The sequence below is a fragment of the Lygodium microphyllum genome, chromosome 16, assembly GCF_053477565.2.
Source record: "Lygodium microphyllum isolate KBCC chromosome 16, Lygodium_microphyllum_v1.1.10, whole genome shotgun sequence".
Lineage (NCBI taxonomy): Eukaryota > Viridiplantae > Streptophyta > Polypodiopsida > Schizaeales > Lygodiaceae > Lygodium > Lygodium microphyllum.
Genome location: NC_141150.1, coordinates 84877486 through 84886064, shown reverse-complemented (window position 1 = coordinate 84886064; position 8579 = coordinate 84877486).

Sequence of the window (8579 nt, the reverse complement as noted above, 5' to 3'; positions counted from 1 at the left end):
ATCATGTAATGGTAATTTATGATGTGTTGATATTCTTGCTAAAAGGAAGAGGTTGTGATGAACTTTGTTTGAAAAAGAAGAATTGAAAAGAGTTTCTTCTTGATCCTAAGCTTTGAATAGTTTTATATTTTAAAAAAATCTTGGATCCAAAAAATCAACAGTTATTATAGCAGTTACAAATCCATAAAAACCTATTGAGAAAAAAGGAGCATGCTTTCTATGTGTGTCTCATGCCCCAAGCTAAATATTCTTGGTAATAAAAGCTACAACCAAACAAACAAACAAACAACAATTTAAAATAAAAATACAACAAAAGACCTTAGATCCTTACTTTGATCACTAGGAAGAAAACCTATGAAACAAAGTAAAATAAAGTCCAACCTAGAGACCATAAAGAGAATAGGAAAATATGTTCCAAGAATAGAGAGTGAGACCCTACACTCAGAATATTATGAAGGATAGATTATGGGTTGTGATCATAGATTACACTTCATCCTTAGAAACAATGAATGGTGGTAGATAAAAGAGTTTTTTTTTTGGCATTCAAGATTAGGGCCTTCCTAGAAATGATTGCTTCTAGATTTTGTATCATCTCAAAGATAAGATAAATCATTAGAGTGAACCAGATAGTTTGAATATATGGATGAACCCCACTGTCTCTAAAAGAATTAGAGTATGAGCAATACCCTTTTACAAGGAAAAGAGCACTCTAGGGTCTTAGGAAAGTGGATCAACATGGAAAACCTCAACGTCTCTTTTTCTATGAAAATGTACATGTTATATATGGGTTTGTTTCAAGTCTTTGAGTTTTTTTTACCTACTACTTGGGTTTAAAAAGCTAGTTGTCAAGGGCAAAAGTTTAGTTGCAGTTTTCTTTTGTGGTGTAATCGTAATTTGAATGTATAAAGTGCATTTAAGAGGAATGTGAAAGGAGGAAACACACTTTGAAATCCAACTCAGACTGAAAGGAAAGTTTGAAGCATGGTTCAAGATCTTGAGAGAATTTTCCAAATAAGTTCCGAACGAAAGATTGTAAAGCAAGAAACCATGGAAGTGCACCTAACTAAGGGAAGCCAGGATCTTTTGAAAGAGATCGAGGAAGAAACTATCTAAGGGTTTAATCAAAGAAGCGTTTTGCCAAGGAAAGAGCCACAATTGTTCCCTACAATCCTAATGATTGAAATGTGAAACGAAAAAGTTTAACAAAACCCTCAAAAGATTCTTAATGGAGCATCTTTGCAATAATTTGATTTAGGAAAGACCCTAATAATTCTTCTACAGGAAAATCCTTGGCTTGTTTGAGGAAACATTGCAAGGAGCAAGTTGGAATTGTGAGTGGAAAGTTTCAAGACAACTCGACAATAAGAGGTGTCTTTCATGAGCTTCAAGGCATGAGAAATTATTAAAGAGCATAAAAATATATTTTGTCAATACTGAAAGATTGAGATTTCCTTAAATTGGGGAGGGAGATCCTACTATGTTTTAGATCAAACATTTTATCGATAAACCCCATGGAGACATCAAGATGAAACTTGAGGTTAAGAACCTTGGCACAATTAAAGAAGTTCTAGCTATATCCATTGAAAAGGAACATAAACATGGAATAGATGAGAAAGAGGGATTATAGCAAAAGCTCCAAAGAAAAAAGACCCATGCTAAGGGCTAGAGAGAAAACCATAGAAGTAGATTGTAGCAATTTCTCATTGCTAGCTAGATAGGAAATGACTGTCACAAAAAATGGAGAATTTTCTAGAAGTTGAAACAATGTATAATATGAGTCTTGAAGCTATCAAAGGTAGATCTTGGAGAAGAGGGTTTGATGGTCCTATAAATTTGATTGGTTAAGAAGGAGTGAATAGAGTTGGAAGATAGGATGAAGGAGGCTATTATAGATATGTACCCTCTTTTTATAAATTTTCCAACAAAAAAAAAAAGATTACAGAGTCAAATCTATGAGCCTATGACATCTCAAGGTCCATCAAATAAAGAAAAGTGTAAATGCGAGCTCATGCTCAACCGCGAAGATCCATATACCACTTATTGTTTCAAGCAAACACCTATGGCTATCTCTCACCTAGCTGATTTACCTTTGCTCCTACCGGGGTATAGTGAGCTTACCTCAATGACCGAATGAGTTTCCCCCTCCCTCAAGCACACAAGTAGCTCCATGATTTGAGATGTGAGCTAAAACATCCTCAAGCCTCCACCTCCAAGCTCCATCCTCCATAGCCGCATGCGAGACAAGAGAAGAGAAGAAGAGAGGAGATGATGGAAAGCTTCACCTCCAATATCCCTGACCCTCACACACTCACTCTCTTACACTCCCTCTATCAAGCACACACAAGCAAGCAAGAAGGAGATGATAAGAAGAGAAGAAGATGAGTCCACTTTGCCACACACCAAAGAATGATCTTCTCTATTCACTTTTTGGCTTTTATACATGCCCTAAATCCCTTGGGCACCGATCCCCTTTTTTACATGACCAGCCATTGTGGCAAGGTTCTATTTTCTCATTCCCTTCTATTTGCCCTATCTCTTTACCTATGCACGTTTACCTTTTATACAATCTGCACAGGTTGGATCCTGGTGCTCTTTCACAAAATTTTAAGGGACGCCTTGCATTTAAAAATTCACCTTTGTCTTTGACTTGATTTTTGAGGCCGCCCTCATGCTTTTGGTTGTTCTTCATCTTGCTTCTTCCTTTGCATCTACATTCTTGACTTATTTTTTATCCGTCTCGAATTGGGGTTAACATTACCTGGTTCCTAGAGGAGTGCTAGTCCCATGGCACTTGCGGGTGTTTATTGATGAGGGCTTGATTCTTTGAAGGGTGGTTCCCAAGTTGATGGTGGTGCCTTATGTGGATTAGCACTGGGTGAGAAGCTTTGGCAAATGGTTGCACTGTTGGAGGCCAGGGGTATGTAGAGTGGATGGCGGGGCTTCTGATATTAGTGATTTGCAATATTCGTCTTTACCTAAAAAGACATTAAGTGCGCCACCTATGGGGAGGTTCTACCTTACCATGTGGTGAATTTTCTTGTGCTAGTGGAATTGGAAGTTGGGTTGAGCCTAGGTGTTGACCCACACTTGAGGACCTAGTTTGTGTATAAGGGAGATGCGGTGGGTGTAGCTTAGGGTGACAGGTCTAACCATAGGCAAGTGTGACCTTCCTAGGTATGTATTTCCCTTAATGTGCCCTAAGCGTGATGTGTGGGGAATCAAAATAAGGGCTAGGAGGTTAGACATGGAGCTAGCCGACCGAGGCCATCGGACACACATAACTTGAGAACCCCTCGATGTAGTGACTGTATCAATGTGGAGTTAATTGCTTTTCTTGTGATTTCATTCTCTTTTCATTTTGATTCTCTTCTTTCTTTTCTTTTTCTTTTGCTTTTTGTTTTTTTAAATTTTATTGGGAGAGGGTGGAGTTGGGGGCTTACGAGATTTAATCAGGAATTTCCAGCTCTACATGTACCCTCTGAGGTTCACATGCATACTTGGAGAGTGGTAGTGGAAAGAAATGGATGATTTCAATGGGTGAAGCGGCTATCATTCATGTCTTCCAAGAGGGCTAAGAAAAATGAAGTTAGTAGAGCAGCTCGCATCATCAATCTAGCCATGGCACAACTATCTATTCCATTGGGATCAAAAAAGAGGGGTGGAAGCGATGCTCTTGTGGTGCGGGATCCTGTCTAAGTAGTATCCTAAGAAATCTTAGATAATTACAGGTTCTGATGAAGGTGGGAATCGGGACAGGAAGAGAATTCGTCGATGAAGCAGACTATTGAATCATATAGGTCCTCTAACATGAAAATGAGGGCCTCTTTGGGTTTAGTAGCATTGGCATTGTAGCTCCATGGAAAGTCGTAGCGGCTGTGGATGCTTGGGTTAAAATCCACTCCTACCCTTCTTGAATATGGCATGAAGGTTGCATTATTCCTCTCAAAGGGTGGGGTGTTACAAAAAGCTATCCATGTATCCATGTTTACATAAAAAATGTGCCTCCTCCATGTGGGTTCGCATCCATGGACCTTCACAGCCCTGGGCACTTCAAAAACTTTATCTTGCCAAAAATCTACATCCTCGGTCCCTCATAGGGTGGGATTCTGCTTTGTCTTCTTGTCTCCTAGCTTGCTTCCAACATTAGTCCCCTCTTTCACCACCTTGACTGGTAGTACTCTACGCAAGTGGGTGGGGAATTGAAAAGTAAAGTCGAAGGGCTCCCTACCACTCTCCCGTTGCTCCCAAATCATAAGTTTAGCATTAAATATTGCTGAAAAGTCATCTTGGCTTGGTGGGATAGGCATAGTGGGCACCACTACTGACTGGGCATTCAATCTTCTCTTTACATGCTCCACCATCTGTTGTCTCCTCCTTTTAAGCTCCGCTTTTCTTTCAACAGAGGTGTCCACCTATTGTTGTTGTTCTTTTGCGCCTGGGGAAGGAATTTGTGGGACAATTTCTTCTTCATGAGGTCCCGTGTCAAAGCTTGTGCTAGCCTCTTCTCCTTGTTGGTCTTCCTTTTCTGTCCCCCTCAACAAACCCTACTGCATCAACTTCTTGTGGGGTCAGGCTTGCTTGTTGTAGTAGATAGTTTCATTGCTCCTCAAGGGCAAGGCTCGCACCTACGGGTTGCGCTGACATCTATAGGCCTGCTCTTAGGGGCTTGCATGCAATCCCTAGCTTCTTCTTTATGGAGTCAACGACCTCCCCTTCCTCCATTTGAATGACATCTAGTAGTGTGTTCAAGAAGGTGCATTGCTAGGCTTCAAAACTCACTTGGGCGGCATGTGCCTTGCTCTTAGCTAGCACTTTGTTCTTTTCCACCTGAGCGAGACGACGCCCCAAAACTTTGACTCTTATCTCATTATGGTTTGCCTAGTCTTCTGCTCTCTTCTTCATTTCCGCAAAGGCTTTCTCCTTGCCTTTGTCTAGTATCATCAACCTTTGCTCTTGATCTTCAATCTCTCTTTCCAGCCTCTGTTCCTCCTGTTGCTCCGAGGTTGCCTCTCTTTTCAAATTCTCTATCTCTTCTCGGTACCTACGTGCCCTTTCCTCTCTTGCCACCTCTAACTCTTCTGGGCTTTATGCAACTTTTCCATCTCCCCTTTCAGATCTTCATAGAGCCCTACAAGCTCATCACTCATTATGGTATCGTAGGCTCACTAGGCTTGAGTCTCTTCATCCAGCCTTGCGTGCCAATTGGTTTTTTCTTTGTCCTTGGCTTGCAGTTGCTCCTTCAGCTCACTTATCTCCCTTTGGCACATGGCTACTTGACAAGTTTTCTCTAATTGGGATGCATCCATGGCCTCCTTTTCTGCCTCTAGTTCAGCCACCCACTACTATCTTCTTATCCTCCTTTTCCTTCTCTAGCTCTGAAAGAAGCTCCTTAACGTATTTTTCATAGTATCTGCAGGTGTGTGGCAACTTTATCGTGGGAATGGAGGTTGTGGAGGTTTCCACCTTCTACCTCTTGGAATCTTGCCTAGACTCGGTTTATGCTCTGCCATCGGTGTTTTAGTTCCTGGTATGGGGGTATCTTCCCCCATTCCTTGGGCCATTTCTTTATTAACAAACTACTGTACCCGAGCCATGAGGTTGCTAGCATGCACTTTGGCTATGGAGCTTAGAGTGGATATAGTTGTTAGGGTCGTGGGCACTAGGAGAGTAGGGATGGGATCGATTGGGGCCTTGCCCTTGCCTTTTTTCACTACGGGTGGCGTGATCTCTAGTGCTTGTGTGCTTGAGCTAGGGTCTTCATCTCTAGTCGGCTCTCATGGCACACAACTCATCCTGTCTACACTGCTCCTCTATAGATATACGTGTTTCTAGAACCATGTCTTCATCTTCCTTCCTTTTAAACTCTTCCTCTTATTCAGTTGCCTTCCCTTTTCTCTCCTCCTCAGATTTTCTTGATTCTTCTTTCAGCCTCTCTGACTCCTCGTTTTCTTTCTTCTTCCTCTCTTCCTCTTTCTTCTTAGACTCTTTTTTAGCTTTTTGTAAGTCTAATTTTTCTTTCTTCCTGCTTTCCTCCTCATCCTTCTCTTGCAAATCCTTCTTCTTTGGCTTTCGTTGGGCTTCTTGGCATTTATTTTTCTCCTTCCTCATCATTACTCACTGTCCTTTCACCAGAGTGTGGCTACTATTCATTGTGGAGGTGACCTCTCTAGTGTTTCTCCAATTCCTTCTCCTTCACCCTGTCCTTCCCCCAATGCTTCGCTTATTACAGTTGTCAAAACCCCACCGAATCCGATGGTAGAGGCCTTTGAGGATGACACTTTTCTTTTTGCCTTGGTAGTAGGGGACTCTCCTCCTAGCGGTCTTCCTCCCTCCTGTAGCTAGTTCTTTTGCTGAAGACTCAATGGTCTTCCACACAAAGCCATTTACATTTACTTCATCAATGGATCTTGCTGCAATGCTCTCCAGCATAGGCACATTGATTCGGCTCATTATTGAGTTGTACCTTTGGCTAGAGAATAGTGTATGCATCATTTTGGCTTGGAGTTGGATTTCGGGGTTGGGGATGTTTGCCAAGTTGATGCCATCATTTATGTGGACCATCAACTTGTCCATTCCTAACATGGCATACACATCTCTCTTCAGCTGCCTTTCCACCTTATCATTGGCTAGACCCAATGCTTTCTCCACCAACTCTGGAGTCAATTCGATCTCGACTTGGCGGGTTTCTTCTATTTTCTGCACTGTCATGGTGCCGTGGCTCCTACCAAAGGTCCGAAGGAACTCCACACACTAGCTGTAGTCCACTCCTTGACCAACTACCTCCATGTACTTTTGCAGATGGCATTGTTCGACAATCTGCTTCACTGCTTGTTGCTCCCTGGCAACATCCTCCAAGTTCAAGACAGGGCCTGGACTTGAACTGGTTAAAGGCCCTTATTTTCACGGAAAGGCCATATTTTGCTTGCTCTTCTTGTGAAAATGGCAACTTGCTGGCTTTCTCTTGGCCTGTCATCATGCTGGGTGCCTGTCATGAATCCGTGTTCACCATTAGTTCTTTTCAAAACAATTATATGCAGAGGAAAAAGATCAGATGCTAATGGAATTGAAATGCTTAATTATAGAATTAAACGTCTCCCTCAAGTAGTCCATACATTCCAAATTTTATGACCCTTTTTCTTAGCCATGAATTGGTTTTGATTTGTTTTCATTTTCTTTTGCATTTTATTCTTATTTCCACCTTACCCCCTTCCCCTGCAGAAATAAGAAGAATTATATCCAAGATGCACAAGTCAATGGAAAAGGTTGATAAACCCGAAAGCCAAAGAAAAAAAATGAAAGGAACAATCAGAGTGGTAAGTGTAGAAGAGCTTCCCAATATATTGTTGAGATATTTTGCAATCACACCTACTTCAGTCCCTTTGTAAGGAGCAATGAGGGCTCATGACCAAAATCCCATACATGCACAGTAGGAGAAAGTGCCACCACTCAATTCCTATAAAGCATTGTACTTGCACTCGTTTTCTAATGCAATGATAGTACTCTTTTCTTTCCAGTAAAGTGTCTATGTCAATGTACACACACAAGCTTGTGTTTATGAGTCCAAGTCTCAATCTTGGAACCTAATTCAGTTGTGTGACAATTTTTCCTTGTCTGGGTCAATGTCTTCATGAGTTTCTTCTTCCTCTTTCAACCTCCATAGCTTTCGCAACTGCCATGCTCTAGATCCCGCATATTTTAATACGGTATCAGAGACCAGTTGGGCATGCTTCTCCAGCTCCATTCTACTCTCATCTAGCTTAGCTTTAGCTTAGTCCAGATCAAGTCTAGGAGCTCATCTCCCACTCCTTCTTCTCCAAATTTCGACCTTGTGGCAGCCATAGCCACCCTGCACATATCCTGCTTCAAGCCCTTACAACTCTTCAACCAGAAGAGATCTTGATAAACTTTCTTTTGGATAAGTGTTGTTTTGCTCCTAGAGCTTCTCTGTATCACCTTAGAACTTGAGATTGCCCTGTCCACTAATCAACATTGTCATTTTTCTCAGGATCTATCATGTGGCCTCCATAGCCAATCAATACCTAGGCATCTTGGAGCCTATGGATCTCACACTACAAGACACCATTCATCATGATGTCTTCTCGGGAAATCTTCCTCAACATCAGGCGCATCTCTATGGCACATCATGCTGCAACATTGGCCATCATATGCTTCAGCATTGCTGGAGATTCGCCACGTTGTCAAAATATGTGCCCATGTTGATCGAATGCTTTGATCCATCTCTGTGCAGCACGATTTTAGTTGCCATCATAGGAGAATGATAGCCCATGAAGTAAGCTTCATCCTCATATAAGAAATTTTCAAAATGATCAAGTATAGCTCCCACAATCAGTAAAAAACCAAGGCTGGGTCAAAACCCTAATCTAGGAAGCCATAGCAAAACTTCACCAAGCTCAAAAATCTCATCATTTTCTCTATCCTGCCACTTAGAACAAACCACTACCACTCCAATCTACTATCCCAGTATCAAATCAAGGAGGAGAAGAGCTTGGATTCATTGACAGAAGATCAACGACCCCGAACTAAGAAGATTTGAGTTCCCGGACATAGTCTTTACATAG